We start from the raw sequence: 16527 nt of genomic DNA, 5'->3' as shown, positions 1-16527 counted from the left end.
TACTAATCAATTCCTAATTTACTTTGGAGTATTGTTATTGCCACCTGCTGACCGTTCTTGGTATGGCTGTAGTATCTGTAGTCTCCTATGCTATAGAAGCAATAAGGTATGTGACTAGTTAAAAACAGGTATGGATTCCTGAACAGGCCTGCTAGTCCCAAGAGTTCTGGTAATCTGCACAAGTTTCTGAAATGTAGGCTTATATTGGGTTTGTTTATCTCATGTCTGAATGTTGTTCATGTATTTCAACAAAATTGAACACAATCTATCATTGAAGGGACTAATTCAAAAGCAAAAATTCTTTGACAGTAATGAAGATCAGGGTTATACATAGACGTATATCTGCGCCCAGGGCCCAAAACCTGCCCACCCTGCTCACCTCCCGAGCAGAGAAAAAAAGTTCAGGCTCAGGAATTTTTCCCACTATCACCCCTGTAACTAATGTTAAGTTAGTCTGAAGAGTGAAAATTAAGGCATCTGTTCAGTGGTGGTACTGCATAATGTTGTGCAACGCTGTTTCTGGCGTCATTTTCAATTTTGCGGAAACAAGCTGTAGTACACGACTTTGCTTGTTGACTTTGCAGCTTAACCTGGTATTACTGGCATGTTACCTTGTCAGATCTGTAGACATCATTTTAGTGTCATAGTGAGTTATGTAAAACACATGACAGTGCACAGCAGTGTTCCTAATGTAGTATTTCAGTGTTGTATGCCTTCAGAAAAGGAATTACAACTGAAGAAAATATTGATAAGAAATTGTTTTTGAAGAATTTGGCACTGTTATCTTAAATTACAAGGAAAATGATTGTTTGTCATTTAGACAATCATTGAAGATATGCAGTCAATATACAATGTCAGTCAATCACATTTACTTTTTAAGCTGAACAAAAAGTTAGTTCCAGAAGCTTCCATAAATCCTGTAATTAATGACCTGAAAGCAGCAGATCTCTTCGGGCATGCAATAGTTTGGCATTGAAAACAGATCAGCAAAGAAAGACACTGTCCAAGAACAGTTTTAACTATGTCAAGCGAATTCCTGTTTGTCTAAGGAACAAAGAGGCTGGGAAATTGTTTTTCTCAGTATGTCTCAATAAAACAAACAATTGGGGCTCTTTTTCAGTGCACATTTGTAAAGGAACAGCATCATAAAATACATGGATGTAACAAATTAAAGGAGATTAACAAAGATGTGTGGGATGATAACATTGCTGAAAAATTCCTTGAAGTAGGTAAGTCATCATTAAGCTTAATCCTTTATCAGGATGCTTTTCAAGTTGTAAACCCCTCTGGAGTCTGGAAAAAAGCACAAAATATTGCCATATATCTGACATTTGCAGAATTATTGCAACAACAGCGCAAGCACTGATCAGACGCAACTTGTATTTCTCTGTTGAGAGCAGGTTTTAAAGTATTTTGGTCAAATATTGGTCTTAATGTGTTTGGTGAATGACCATAAAGACCTTGAGAACAATGGCACAGTTTTTCCAGATTGACAGGTCTGCAAAAGAATCATGCATGCCATTGCTGGTGACAACCTGGGGTCACACAATAATGAAGGTTTTCTTGAAAATTTCAGTCTAAGTATATACTTGTGCAGACACTGTGAAAAAGTGACAAAGTTACACTTTATGTGGATTCGCACTTCAGAGCCACATCTCACACAAAAGCATGTTCAGGACCTTGACGATTGTTCAGTCCATAGTGGAGGCATCAATTTAGACTCTCTGTTCATTGAGCTGCCTTTCTTTAATATGTGTCAGCCAGAGTTGCCTCCATGTCTTGGAGATGATTTGTTTGAAGGTGTTGTTTCCTCTGAACATGCATTGTATATTCAGCATCATCACTATGGACGAACAGTTTACCTACTTTGAATTAAACCAACAGATGCCCCAGTTTAAATATCTAGGTAAAGATGCAAGTGACAGACTTTGTGAGATGAACCAAGGAAGTGTAGAGTAGGTGGACATGCTGTGTTTTCTGAGATTGTTACCAGAGCCAATTGGAGATAAAGTTTTAATCTTCTGATGAGAATCAAGTGAACTAGTCAACTAGTTTTACAACTAAAAGAAATGGTTGCACTTGTTTGTACACCAGAAATTTCCACAGGCCAGATAGAATATTTGATATTTTTATTGATGAATATTTGGGATTTCAATAAAAATGTTTTTCCTGATCATGAACTGAAACTCAAGCACCACTATCTGATCTATTATCCAGAGCTCATTATCCACTTCTGATCAGTTATTGGTTTGTGGACTCTCAGATTCAGATTTGAGAGTAACCAATTTACAAGGAAAGTGCATAATTTTAAAATGCTGTGCTCAACTTCTGCAGAAAGACATCAATATTACAGGCATTTCTTGCTGCTGGCATCTTTTCCCACCTCTTATCGCAATTGACAGGGCTACAGAGTTTTTTTTAATTCTCACAATGATGCCAGTTGGGAATCTGTGTTAGGATGTTCGGCCTACACATACTTTGATTTCTCATAAAGCAATTGTGAGAAAGAACATGCTTGTTGTTATCAGTGAGGGCCACGAAGGGCTTGTGATTGGAAAGACTGTCAAGACAGTACTCCACAGTAATTCAGCACTATATTTATTCACTGAAAAGCATAAAGCATTGTATATTCATAACATTGATATTTACTGTCTGACGCCAATTCAGGGAGGCTATTGTGTTAAACAGGACAACCTACTTAAAATGACAACTGTAATGCTTCATCATTCCTTCCTCTACCCATAGGAACAATGACCACTTTGTTAGAAGAGTTGATGGGAATCATCCTGTGGACTCTGCCAACTATTGATGACAACACTGTTCAGACATTGACAAGCCATCTAAAAAGCTCTGGGTTGAAATCAATAGTTCACCTTCAATAAGTATGGCAAAAAAACATTGCTGACCTGCTTTCTATTATTCAACGGCAGAAGACACTGGATGCATTTAAAATGGGTAATTGCTAAATAATAGGAAAAATATATTTTATGACCATAATATATGATTAGAATATTTGGTAGAAAATTTGGGATTAATGCAGAAAGATTAGTACTGAGAGGAGACAACAAGACTAGTGTAACACCTGAGAAGACCAGGTTGTCATGTCCCCTGATCTGATTACCTGATCCTTTCAGGTAATCAGTAATCTTGTAGCCTTCTCTCAGTACTAATCTTTTTGAATAAATCCCAAGCTTTAATGTTCTACCAAATATTCTAGCAATCATATATTATGGTCATTGTAACACATCATGTGTTACCCCGGGATCCTGGAGGCAGGATTCACAGCCTTTATTCACACACTAAATAAACGAAACCAACTCAACCAAAAACTATGCTAATACCACTTCTGACCAGCTTCACACAAGACTTTTCGCACTCGAGCTTTTCAGCTCTTTATTCCTGAGTCTGGCGGACAATCTGCTCCTGCTCGTCTCTCTCTGTTCCCTCTTTGCTCTTTTAGCAAGGCGCTCACACTGCCAGCTAAGATGAGTATCAGCTGGCTCTCATTAAGAGCACCAGAGCTGAGAGGGAATGAGAGCCTCCCTGTCACCGCCCGCGTTTAGCAGCTTGGCCTGGGTCGAACGTGAGGTATAACTCGCGTCTCACCTTTGTGCCTTTAATGGCCGTCGTCGCCATTCCCTTTCTGGTGGCTGACGTCCTCCTCCCGCCGTCACTCGCGTCCCTTGCGTTGTTCAGGATTAGCGCTACATCTCCCTGCCGTCCTCGCGGGGCTTTGTCCTCGCTTCAGAGTTTGGCCCCGTCTTCCTGCTGGCTCACGCAGTCCTCACCGGGCCCAGGGGCTGCTTCCTTGGGAGGCTGCATTTGAAGGCTGATTGCGTCACAGCGGCGCAGCTGGGCTGTCCCATTTCAAAGGCTCCTTCATAGAAATGTGTCCTTCTTTTCTATAACAGTGAAGGATCCAATGAGTGGCCAACATTTTGCCAGCCAACATATCCTGAAGTTCACTGCGTTCAGCACGCATGGATTTGTGTAACATTAATATTTGAAAGGAATCCTTAAGTTCCTTAAAATACTTTTTTTTTCTTGGTGATCTATTTCTCCTTGCAAAATTTTTTTCAGCACACCTGGCTTGCCTATTCAGTGTTTGAAAAGTCTTAATTAACCAGATCATGTGTGAGTGAACAGTTTTTTTAAGATCATAGATCTCCTGGGCTGACTATAGGCACACTGTTCTAGGTATTAAATGTGTAAGTCTGTTAAAGTTACCAATAACATTTTATTTCCTTTATGAAATTTACAACGCTACACTCTTAAAAAGGATGGTTCTTCAAAGATTCTTTAGTAAAGACAACGGTTATATAGAGAACCTTGAAAACTCAAAGAACCATTTGCATGCTTAAATGATTCTTTGCATGGTGAAATTGTTCTCCAGATTGATGGAGAATGTGTTGTATTTGGCTCTATAAAGAAAGAACCTTTTGAAAAGGGTTCTCTATAGCACCAAAAAGGGTTTATCTCATTGAGCTGAAACATACATGCAACTTAAAAATGAGCACAAGAAATCATTAAGAACTATGATGTAACAACTGAAACAAAGTTTATCCACCCAGTTGAAGCCCACGGCATTTTGTAAAGATCCTGCTGCCATTTTTTGTTTCCCAACAAGTGGACAAGATTGTACTGAACTACACTGTGAGAGATCTGCAGCCTTTGAGCAAGGTCAAAAAGCTATTGTTCATCAAACAGGTCACTGGTTTGCAATAAATAGCAATGATTTTGGGCTGGTGATAGATGTGTAGAAAGATGTTCTTTTGAAAAAGAATATTGACCTATTTATTGAGAAAAAAGAAACAAATTAACATGAATTAGTTCATTTTTGGAACTGTAAACATTTGTGGCATCCAAGGGCACCCTCCATGTGGGCCTGACCAAGATCAAAGCCATGTTGGATTGGTGCCACCATACTTTCCTCTGTCTGGTCCAATGTTTCCAGGGGTTCACCAACTTCTTCTACCACTTTGTGCAGAATTTTGGTTCAGTGGCCCCTCACTGCCCTCACCCAGAACATTCAAGGACCATTTCTTTGGACCATTGAAGCCCAAAAGGCTTTTGAGTAGACCAAAGAGTGATTAACATTGTTCCTGGTCCACCAGTCGCCCAACCTGGAGGAACCGTTTATCATTGAGGTAGATGCCTCAGATGTTGGTGTTGGTACTCTCCCAACAATTCAACCTGTCCAATAAGTTCTACTCTTACTCTTGCACCCTGGCCAAACGCATTTATGATATTGAGGACAGGAGGATTCTGGCCGTTAAGCTTGTTCTAGAGAAATGGAGGCACTGGCTTGAAAGTGCTACACAACCTTTTGTGGTCTGGATCGACCACAAGACCCTGGCCTAAATCCAACAGCCTATGGGGCTGATCCCCTGCCAAGCTCTTTTTCAGCTGCTCCGACTTCCTGCTGTCCTATAATCTGAGGTCTAAGAACACCAAACCAGATGCTTTGTCCCGGCAATGAGTGCCTCCAGGGGCTGACCCCTGCCCTGAACCCATCATTTTCAATCTCTAGATCTTGGCTTTTTTTATTATTATTAGTAATTATTAAGTGACCCTTATTAGTCCCACAATGGGGAGATTTTCTCCACTGGGATCTGAGACCACCATCAGGGAGGCTGGGCAACAAGGGCTGGATTCTGTAGGCGGACCCCCAGTAAGACATACATGGCAGTGAGGCACAGAGTCCTGTTATGGGGCACACCTCCCCAGTTTTGCCAGCATTCAGGAGAGAGTAGGACCCTGGACTTTCTGTACAGGTGATTTTGGTGGCCTAGTATGGAAAGAGAACTCCATGCCATTATCGCATGTTGTGAGACCAGGTCACAGGTCCCAGGTCATAGCCCCAAGGCCTCCTCCACCTGCTGCCTTTCCCTGCACGTCCATGGTCTTGCATCTCCCTGGACTTCGACACTGGCCTCCGTTTTTCCAAGGGTAACACTGTTGTACTAGTCCTTGTTAACCAGTTCTCTAAGGCACGCAGGTTTGTGACACTGCCCAAGCTTCTATCTGCCAAGGAATCCTGTTATGGTGCTGTTACTTTAGCATGTGGTTTGGATCCATGGGATGCCTAGTGATTTGATGTCAGACTGGGGACCCAACTTCACCAGTCATTTCTGGAAAGTCTTCTGCTAGCTAAGGAAGCCTCAGTCAGCTTTTCCTCCAGCTGCTGCCCAGAGTCTAATGGCCAAATAGTGAAGGTCAATCAGGGCCTTGGCTGGACTCAGTGCTTGACCTCTACCAGCCCCTTCTCTTGGGCAAAATACATCCATAACACTCACTGACATCTGTCATTGTGCACGTCACCCTTCGAATGTCAATTTAGGTTCTGTTTGCCAAACAGGAGTATGAGGTTGGGGTCCCAGCTGTAGAACAATTTGTGCAGCATTGCCGGAGGGCATGGCAAAAGGCCTGCGCTTACCTTCTGATCATCAAGACCGAGACCACGAAACTGGTGGCAGACTGCAAGAGGTGTCCCTTACCAACCTTCTGCACAGAACAGCAGGTTTGGCTCTCTGCCAAGGACCTTCCGCTCATGGAGTCCAAGAAGCTGGCGGGCATGTAGGGCCATTTAAGTTCCAACAGTGTATTAAACAGGTCACCTACCGGCCTTCCACCCTTTTGCAGATCCACCTCACAGTCCAGGTAAACCTGCATTCCATGACTCACACCTCAGACTATTCCTTTGAGGGATCCAGCCCCCCATGCCACGTCTCATCACCAGCGTACACAGTCCATCGCCTCTTAGACTCCTGCCGGGTAAGGGTAGAATGGGATTAGCTGGCTAGCCTCATAGTGCACAACAAATACTGTACTGAACATAGTGTGATATTAGTAAGATGTATACACATATAACTTTTATATAAACAATAGTGACCATAATCACTAATTAAATATTTTAACAGTTTATTGCTGCTGAAACTGACCATGTATTTTCAATCAATAATTTTGTAGAGCAATTGTAATACTTTATGTTTAGAAAAATACTGAATCTTAATCTGTATCATATACTTGAGCAGGTTTGGAATAGCTACTGAAAAATTAGTAGTTGGCTACTTTGTAGCTACTTTCTCAATATTTGTAGCTAGCTACAATTGAGCTACTTTTCCAGATAAAGTACTTCTTGAAAAGTAGTGCGCTACTTTTTAGCTACTTTGAAAGTGCAATTTTCAGAGTGTTAATGTGAACCTGAAACACCAAACAAGCCCAACTGATAGTGTGAACAAGATACTGCTGTCCATAGGGGTCCTGACCACTGAAGAACAGGGTAAATAGGGCTAACAAAGTATGCAGAGAAACAGATGGACTACAGTCTGTAATTGTAGAACTACAAAGTGCACCTATATAGTAAGTGGAGCTTATAAAATGCACAATGAGTGTAGAAACAATGATCATAATGTTATGCCTGATCGGTGTATGTACAGACAAGACATTCAGAGTCTTTATTAAACTTCAACACTTTAACCTCAAAATTCTTATTAATGACCCTGGCTCTGTTTGGGGTGAGAATCAACTCTCCACTGCTGCAGAGCTGTTGTGGCTCCACAGTAGAAGTAGATTTTAAGGTAAAATAACATCTTCCTTTACTGTTAAATTATTATAACACACAGTTTTTACAATAAACGCTGGAATAACTACTAATTCACCCATTAACCCTTAAGACTGACTCTCAGACTACTGGACACACAGCAATGCTGTAAACGAAAAGGCCAAGAGAAAAATTTAAGATGAACATCAATAATATGAAGATGAACGGACTTATTTGCATTTATAAGTGCTCAGCTGGTTTTCTGATTTAATCTGCAACAACTCGTGAAGCTGAAGTCAACTTCTCCTTCACCAGCTTCTCATTCAAAGCTGTACAATCTGGCTCCTCAGGCATCATTTAAGGCAGAACAATAAAATTCGAACAAGAAGCTGGAGAATGAGAAGCTACTTCAGCCTTGTGTTGAACATCGAGAGACATTTTACAAGACACTCGCTGAAAAGCTTCCTGAGATGCGTGAAAGGTAGCTACAGCTGAGCTGAAGCTTAAAACAGAGCAAAGTAAGTCTCCATTTTGTTTAATTTTTAGCATTTAAGCTGGTTTTTCCAGCAGGGAACCAAAATAAGCTAACGTTAGCCTGCACATTTTCCTTAGTTACAATCTCATTGCTAGTTACATTATTGAATAAACTGTCAAGTGAAAACAAGGACTATTTAAAATAAAGATTTGCCATTTTTTTATCCACTTTGCCTATAGTTAGTGTCAGGAAAGCTGTTCCTTTCAGCTTGAGTTGTCTGGAGCTGTACTGAGCTCCATTTTCAATTGAGTCTGCAATAAAATGCTTGGTATAAACTCTTGTAGTGTCACATTAATCCCAGAAAAAAACTATCATTTTAATTTGGTCTTGTTATTTGGAATAAAATATAGACAGTGACCTTTCACTCGTTTGCATCCAAAAATGGTACATTTGGAAACGAGTGCCATGTGTTCTAGTAGCTATAATTTGAGAGTGTTGTGGGTCATGTAAAGTATGGCAGGATCAGCTGATTTCACAGTCCATGAATATGTAATATAAGTTAGTTTATGGATTGCTGTAGTCAAAATGCATTATGTAATTAAAATGTAATTCCTAAACAATTGTTAGGGGGCAGTATACTAAAAAATTAAAATGTAGTGGTCATTTTATGCACTCAGCAGTTTCTAATGAATATTGGACTGAAAAGAAGTAAGAAGATAATCACATACTTCCTGCTTTATTTTGAGTAAGTAGAATAAAATATTATGCTCTGTCATGATTGGCCCCTCCCAGTCCTGTCCATGTGTTCGTGTTTTGGTTTAGCCCATGGGTTTTTGTTTTGGTTTTTCTAGTCCGGCCCCTTCGTTTCGTGACTCCGTCCCTGATTGTTTTCACCTGTCCCTCAGTTTCCCTTTGTTACTTAAGCCCTGTGTTTGCACTTTGTCTTTGCTGGTCTTTGTATTGGTCTGTGTTGGATGTATTGGTCTTTGTTTGAATCTGTTTGCTGTGTTAGTTCTTTCCTATGTTGGTATGTCATTTCTGCCCCACAATCTCTCCATATTGGCTCTATGACCCTGGACTGTCTTGACCCTGATTTTGGATTTGCCCTCAATAAAAGTCGCTTACCTTCGCACATGCATCCGCTAACTCGCTCCCCGTTACGTACTGGGCCTTTAATTCTAAATTTTCAAGTGTAATGTGGAAATACCCTATTGGACATTTTAAAATTTTACTCATCAAAAGAAGCTAAATTTTAAAAATAATAACCTAAAGCAGTTTCCTTTTTAGATGTGCTTTGATCATTGGCATTAAATAGATTAAAAGCATATTAAAGAGTCTGGTGAGACATTCTGTTGTAAACAGCTCTTCTTGTGTAGTTTCAGGATGAAATGAAGTTTGCTGAAGTAAAGTGAAATATCAGCACTCTCGGGTTCAATGATCCAACAAAATAATGTACATTTTTTTGAAGGCAAAGATCAAGCAGTTCCCCTGTCCAACTTGTCTGAAGCCAGCTGTAAACTATTTTTTGTCACATTGAGTAGCTATGCACAGAACACATGTTGGTCACTTAATATAAAAGAAAGGATTATAGCTGGATTCTGGATCAGATTTTACTTTTTGATTTTGACTGATAAAATATCAAAACAGTTAAAAAGCAGCTATGTTGATTGTTTCCAGAAGTAAATGAGTGAAGAACTAAACAGGTGTACCCCCTAATCTTTTAGATTTATTCATGTGCAAAATTCTGGTTCCAACTGTTTCCCCTTATTTAAACATGATGACCTTCAAGAAGTGACGTATGCTGGGGAGAATCTGTAAGTTTTAGCAACGGTGTTGAGATCCTGCACACTCTCAGAAAAAAGGTGTTAAACTTTCACTGAGGTTGTGCACCTCTTGTCACTGGGGTTTCATGACAAGATGATACTGTATTATTTTTCATTTGGCAGGCTTGTTTCAGGCTTCCTGATATCTATTTGTTGTAATGTTTTTCTGTAATTCTGATCATTCTGAAGGTATTCTGACTGAAATTAGAGATGTACTGATATTTGTTTTGTGATGGCACAAGCAGAAAAGTCAAAAAGCTAGTTAATGTGAGCTAACCCCAGTGAAATTCAGCTTGTTTCAGTGGAGAGGCATTACTCATCTTCCCAGGTGACCTGCAGTTCATTTCAGAATTGAGATAATGCTTTCAACATCAGGTAGATTCTATGAGTATGGGGTGCCGGGGCTGCTACTCCAGGCTATCCAATCTGTACTCCCGGAGTGAGAGCTGTATCCGTATACTCGTCATTAAGTCAGACTCTTTCAGTGTTAGCGTTGGACTTCGCCAGGGTTGTGCTCTGTCTCCACTCTTGTTTGTGATATTCATGGACAGAGTGTCAGGGCGTAACCGGGGTCAGGAGGGCATTATGTGTGGAGGCCGGAGGGTGGCGTCTCTGCTATTTGCAGATGATGTTGTTCTTTTGGCGGAATCACATGGATGCCTCCAACGCTCGCTAGAGCGGTTTGCAGCTGAGTGTGAAGCGGTTGGTATGCGGATCAGCACCTCCAAGTCTGAGTCCATGGTCTTGGCCCGGAAAAGGATGGCATGCCCACTCCAGGTAAGGGGAAAGGACCTGCCCCAGCTGGAGGAGTTTAAGTACCTTGGGGTCTTGTTCACGAGTGACAGGAAGAGGGATCGTGAGATCGGCCGTAGGCTGGGACAGGCGGCAGCAGTAATGCGGTCACTGTACCGGACTGTAGTGGTGAAGAGGGAGTTGAGCCAAAAGGCGAAGCTCTCTGTTTACCGGTCAATCTACATCCCAACCCTCACCTATGGTCATGAGCTGTGGGTAATGACCGAAAGAACGAGATTGTGAATGCAAACGGCTTGGGGTCCCCAGGAATGAGCTGGAGGAAGTTGCGGGGGACAGGGTCATCTGGGATTCTCTGCTCTCCCAACTGCTACCGAGACCCTGTTTGGACTAGCGGTCAATGATGATGGATGGATGGATGCTTTCTTCTTCAAATATATATCTTTACACCCACCTCCTCAGTGTATGTGGTAAAATATGATAAGATTTTATGTTTCTCCATGTTACAGCTTCTTCATTCTTATAATTGCTGATATGCTGAAATTAAACACTTTGTGATTATGATCATTCAATTATTCTGTTACTGTGTTATTGGAACACAGGAATGTAATTACAAAGACTCATTTACTCAAATTTGAGTTTTAGCTTGAAAGTTAATAAAAAAAACTCTTGCTAATAACAAAGTGAATTTCTTTATCTTCTGTGAAGAAACAAGTATTTGTTAATATTTTTATTTGCACACATGGGTTACCTCTTGAGTTTAAGTGAAAGTGTAAGAGTGCATATCCTTGAAGAATGGCCATTAATTAAAGCTTTCTACCTGTGGGACAAAAGCTTTCTTTGCAACAATTATATTCTCCTTGAATTTCCATTTTAATAATAACTTTGTTGATTGCATTCATGTCACGCACTAAAAGATTTGTAATTATGACATTCACTGGTGCGTTTTTACCCAGGTCTTCAAGTCTTTCCTTGACACTCGAAATTTCATTTTTGCTTTAGGGTGGCATTTTACCTTAACTCCATCTCTTACAGCTGGAATAGGTTTTCTGTTATTTCTGTCATGATTTTACAATTTGGAATCAAGGCCCATAGCTCATTTGCATTTCATAAGATGTTCAAAGGCAGACTGTATTTAAATCTTAGCATCTCAGTATCCTATACATAAAATAGCCCTACAACCTAATATAACAGAATGCAATAGTGTTATGACTTTTCACCTCTGTGTTATTTCCTGTTCTAGGGGCAACAATGTCAGACCCTTTCGGTCTGAACATCCTGTTGAACCACTGGGCCAAAAGAAAAAATAGTGCTCCTCTTATAGCATTACGGTGTTTACCCAAGAAACTTGGTACAATAATACTTTTGTGCTGCACCTTTCCATTTCAACAGAGGAAAAACAGCATCAGCAATAGACTGTACCCTTCTGAATAACTGGGGCAAATAGGGGAAAACATTACGGGTAAAAGACACTCATCCCACATTCTAGCAAGAAAATCCCTTACATAATCGGCTTTGAACAGTTTTTTTTTCTTCAATTTTTGTTTTGTTGAAGGGATAAACAGTGTAGAGAAGAGAGGGGAATCAGTTCAGTGTTATTGTATATCTCAATACAGTTCAAAATCAAGATCAGAAAGATAGCAGTTTTTCTTGGTGTAACCATATCTTCTTCCAGCAAACAGATGTTTTAAAACAGTTAAGTGGAATTCACAATCACTGAGCTCAGTGATTATGCCTGTGATACTTGTGTGGAAATTTGGTTCTTTTGACTCTTATTTTACGTGGCTTTTGTGAATATTAAGCAAGAACAATTTATATTTGAAATATGTTTTATGGATCTCATCATTCTGAGAATTAAAGCATAGATTTGTAAACTTATTCATTTATTTATTTAAAACGGGTACCTTTTCTATCCCTTCCTAATAATTTCAATTGCTCAGACCAACATGACAGAATAAATAGCTAACATTAGCATAGGCAGAATCTCTTAGGCGAGTCACATGTGCTTGGTGCTCCAGCAGAAGTGTCCTTGCATAGAATTCTCAAGTATCTGGATACCATGGCAACCTAGTGGGCCTGGTTCCTACTCTAGATAAAGCACACACATGCATGTAGGCAAGTGATTAAAACCTTATAAGAATTTTCTGAAGCAGAAAAGGCTGATATTGGTCAGACCACTCCCTGACATACAAGTGAAAAAGGCTGCACTCCAGCTTTCCATTTCAAGTGTAAAACCTGCTGAAGGAATAACCGAGTGAATGAAAGCTAATACCTGGAGATGTTTCTGCAATAGAGAGCCACAAAACTGCAAACCTATTTAACTTCAAAAGCTTTAGTCTGAAGGTAGCTTTCTATAATAGATTTTCTCAATCTTTTCTCTTTATCTTTTTGTGCTGCAATCTTGCTTGGCAATAGAATTTATTCTTCATTGTCAAGCCAGACTGCAGCAAAATATATTCTGTAAAACTCATAAATATCTGCAATGACTTTAATGACTTTGAAGAAATGTACTCATTTTTTAAAGTAAATTTGCAAAGTAGTTCTGCCTCTACTTTTCCTGTTCTTAAAACAGACTCACACTGTGTCCCAAATTGAGTACTACTAAATAGCATACAAACCATTTTTACTGCACAAAGTGTGGGGCAATACAGCTAGATGTAATGTAGACATTAAATGTGGTACATTGCACATTGTTTGCACTCTGTTTGCAGTCTACGGCTATAAGCTGGTGTGCATGACAGAAGGTGGGGAGCCAGAAGAGTCTGCAGAAGTTTGAAATTTCAAATGGAAATTAACTTTGACTTTCAATATCTGCATTTTTGTGTGATGTTATTTTCACTAATTTCATTATGGTGACCAGGCATGTTATGTTGTCTAACTTTGTGTCCTGACAGGTACACTTGCATTAGTCACCAGACACTGTAAGATAAAGCAAATCAGCAGTGCTGGGTCTAGCCTTTTGGACACCCTAGGCAGGATTTCATGGAGCCACCACATTTCTTGTTAATGTACTGTAAAAATAGAGGCTAACTAATAATAATTGCTTTTATGAGTTATCTAAATTATGTAGATTTCTAACTGGTTAGCTATTGTCTATTGTGGCTAATTATTGATGAATGGGTGCTCATTTGGGGTTTAATAAGTTAGCATTTAAATTACAGATAACCTTCTCAGCATTCTGGAACCAGGGGTCTGTCTGTCAAGCAGTATTTGCCTACCCAGCTAGCTTTAAGCTTCATTTCAATTTCAGTCTAACCCTGGAGGCAGTGGTGACAGCATTGCTTTTTTACAATTATCAGTGCTTTACTTTCTATGTATTTAAAGTGATCTCTTTTCTCTTGTTTGGCAACTGTTTTGACTCCTCAGGTTTCACATAACTGACTGTTCATCTCAAACATTTTCATGTGCACAAGGATTAGTCATAGCCCAGGATTAAAAGAGAAAGTTAACCGTATCTGTAAGGTTATGTCACACTGAAACTGCCTGCCAAAGCTGAACCTGCTTCATTAGACAGCCCAGATCCACTACACCTTGCTGTCCATGTTCAAGGCAAAATAAATAGTTAAAACCTCAAATAAACAAATAAATGGACAAAAACATACCCTTATCTAAGCTTTTTTCTTCAGTTTTTCTTTTCCATGTTTTGGCTCCAGATGCATACATTATTTTTTGTTTGAGACATGATTAACTATTTGTTAAGAAATAAGGAATGAAAATTCTACCTGGTTAGGCTTATTGCTTGTTTCTTTATGTTTTATTAAATTTTGTAGTAATTCTTTCTATGACAGTCAGACTTCTGTATGCAGCCAGAAAGCTGTTATTGTCCAAATATTATTCCTCAGGAATTCTCTATAGGGCAAGTTACCTAGATTGTTAGCAATCTATGAGTATATATGTGTGTGTCTGTCTGTGAGCCTCCCTGCAAGATTATTTGGCATATGAGACACAAGATACCATGTTTTAAAAATCCTGCTGCTGACTAAAGACTGGGTGGGACACAGTAACATTTCGCTGGTGTCAGAACAAAACGTATCTTAATTTTTGTTGTTTTTCATTTTTTTGGAGAAAGCAGAGTTGCTAATAAACATTGAGATGTGCTTAAATAAGTGAATGTGATATATAATTTAAAATTTATATTTAGGGGAAAAAAGATACCTTTTCCCATTTTAGATCACTGAATAAATACATCTGCTGATGCATGTGGACACATCATCAGTGATGTTCCTAGAATCATTGGGTGTTTTGGGTCTTTCAACATCATACATCCTCATCCAGGTGACCCAGCCGGGGTTGATCAGACCCCAGCTTGCGTCCAGATGGCTAGCTAGCTACCACGATCCGATGGTTGTCCTTTCTTGAGCCACAGCCAACTTGAGGCCCTCTCTGCCGCTTCGGTGGTATTCCGGATGGCTCTCCTCTTTCATTGTCCCTTGATGTCTAAACTGCTTAAGTCTCTGGCCAAAGAATGGGCCACGAAACCTCTGCATCCAACACCCACTGGGAGGCACCTTGGTCTCCATCCAACCTGCTGACAGTCGCTGACCAATCCCTCGTTCTTGGAGAGATTCCTCTCAAATGCTTCTTCCAAGCGGTCTTCCCATGGGACTGTCAGCTCCAGCAGCACGGCTTGCCTTCACTGGTATCATCAGGCTCTTTAGTAACCCAAGCCATCTCTTGAGGTGGTTGCTGACTTTCCTCTCTAAGATCTCAGCTGTAGAGATTGAGACAGCATAGACAAGGAGGGGTCACAGGATCCTGGGAAGGACGCCATGCTGGTAGACCCTGGCTTTGAACTTTCCAGGTAGACCAGACTTGTCCACGGATTTCAGCCAGCCATCCAACTCAGCGCAGGTTGACTGAATAGATGTTGAGTCTCTCAGAGAGCTGTCAAAAACCTTGCCCAAACTCTTGACTGGCTTCTCTGTGATCATTGGAATGGCTGTGCCTGCGATGTTAAACTGGAACCTGTCCTCCACCTTTCCTTTCCTCAGCACCATGGATCTTGATTGGGCAGGTTTGAAATGCATCCAGGCTCACTTCATCAGCTTCTCGAGTCCCTTCAGAATCCACTCGCAGCCTGGAACTGATTCTGTCATGACTGTGACATTGTTCTGGGATCTTCCCCTTTCTCCAGAAGACTAGCAGGATTTTACACAGACGCAGTAGAAGTTTGGGACCGTTCTTGTACACTTTGTATGAAGTGCCACTTGGTTCTGGAGCAGATCTCACCCTTGCTTTGTGGACAACCTCTCTGACATCCTTCAGCTGCAAGTCAAACTGCACTTCCAGTTCAGGGGGATCTATGAGGATGTTGCACTCTCCCAGCTCCTCTCTTCTCAGGCCACTGTACGTCTACATGAGGTGTTGGTCAATATCTTCCTGTGAGGAGGCAAGTTTTCCGCTGCGCTTCTGCCCCAGCAGGTCTTTAGTGAATGCGTTGCCACCTCCGATGTCACTCTGGCGGAGAAACCTGATCTTCTTTCATAGGATGCACATTAATTAGGCTAGGTCAATGTGTTCCTCTGCTCCTGCCAGCTTGTGCTGGGACTTCAGTGCTTTCATCTCCTTCCTGATGTTGTGTATCTTCACAGCTCTCTGGTTCTTTGAGTAAGATGTTCTGGAGCTTTTCTTCTCCTCCTTGCCAAACCATTCAGCTGATGCTTGGGGTATTAGTCATCAGCACATGGAGGTTCCGGGCACTATTGGGTGACTCCAGGCCAGGCTCCTCCTGCATCTCAACAGGTTGAACACCTGTGTGTTGTGTTGCTCTTGCTCCCAATGAATACTTCATCTTCGCTTGGTGGATTCTCAAGCCATGGGTGTTCTTGCAGACTTTACCACATGTACACTGCTTGCTCATAGTCATTTGTCCATTGCCTGGGACTGTTGCCATTGTGTCCATCAGACTGGGATGTTCAGCCCCCCCCCCCCACACC

At 40.8% G+C, this 16527-nt stretch overlaps 1 long non-coding RNA gene across 1 annotated transcript; it reads left to right on the top strand.

The window, feature by feature from the left end:
• Positions 1–12787: 12787 nt before the first annotated feature.
• Positions 12788–14694, top strand: LOC119263866. Its single transcript, XR_005130590.1, has 2 exons — positions 12788–12934; positions 13303–14694. It is a non-coding gene; the product is annotated as an uncharacterized LOC119263866 (long non-coding RNA).
• Positions 14695–16527: the final 1833 nt, after the last annotated feature.

The sequence above is a fragment of the Pygocentrus nattereri genome, chromosome 8 (assembly GCF_015220715.1).
Source record: "Pygocentrus nattereri isolate fPygNat1 chromosome 8, fPygNat1.pri, whole genome shotgun sequence".
Classification (NCBI taxonomy): Eukaryota; Metazoa; Chordata; class Actinopteri; order Characiformes; family Serrasalmidae; genus Pygocentrus; species Pygocentrus nattereri.
This window is presented reverse-complemented; position numbering and strand designations above follow the sequence as displayed.